This window comes from Morus notabilis, unplaced genomic scaffold, assembly GCF_000414095.1.
Source record: "Morus notabilis unplaced genomic scaffold, ASM41409v2 C11289959, whole genome shotgun sequence".
In the NCBI taxonomy this organism is placed as follows: Eukaryota; Viridiplantae; Streptophyta; class Magnoliopsida; order Rosales; family Moraceae; genus Morus; species Morus notabilis.
The window spans coordinates 1-701 of record NW_010384367.1 but is presented as its reverse complement, the minus strand read 5'-3'; the positions used below and the strand labels follow the sequence as shown (position 1 = coordinate 701).

At 34.2% G+C, this 701-nt stretch overlaps 1 long non-coding RNA gene across 1 annotated transcript; it reads left to right on the top strand.

The window, feature by feature from the left end:
• The first annotated feature begins 217 nt into the window (after positions 1 to 217).
• LOC112094838 lies at positions 218 to 699 on the top strand. The gene is made up of 3 exons (XR_002903697.1): positions 218 to 281; positions 376 to 475; positions 658 to 699. It is a non-coding gene; the product is annotated as an uncharacterized LOC112094838 (long non-coding RNA).
• The last annotated feature ends 2 nt before the right edge of the window (positions 700 to 701 follow it).

Genomic DNA, 701 nt, shown 5'->3' with positions numbered 1-701 from the left:
AAAGAAGGAAGTAAAATCTAGACATATATAGTTCATGCTTGTTCTGCTCCATTAAAGTGAATATTATGTCAATACCTTCAATACATATATTCTTTAAGGATGAATAAAGAATAGCTAACTAATATTATGTACAAGATTTTGGTCCTTGAACATAGATAATATGCTCTTTTGTATCATTCCACTTATTTGTATTGTTGCAATTTCTGCTAATTGTTCCAGTTTTGGAAGACTGAAATTGACGAGCTGAAAAGATCAACAGAGAACTTGGAAGTGAATTTGAGGTAAGTCCCCACATTCAGCCACAATTAATTAGCAGATTGAAATACTCATTTTACATATCAGTAACATAACCAACATGACTATGTCAAATTATAGGCACTTATCAGGTGAAGATCTAGCGATGTTGGGCATGAAAGAGTTGAAACAGCTAGAGCGGCAGCTCAAGACCGGCGTTGAACGCATCCGCTGCAAGAAGGTACGTAACACAACATTAATTTGTGATAATCAAAGATTAATAAAGACAATTAGTCCTCTCAACTTTTGTATTTGGAAAAGTTTGTTTGATTAGAGAGCTCAAAAATCTTTACTTTTTGAAAGAGAAGTTTCCCTAATGTGACATGATCATATCATTTCTTTCTAATGCATAATCAACGGCAGAGAAGGATCGTCTCGGAGCACATCAATTTCCTGAAAAAAAGGGT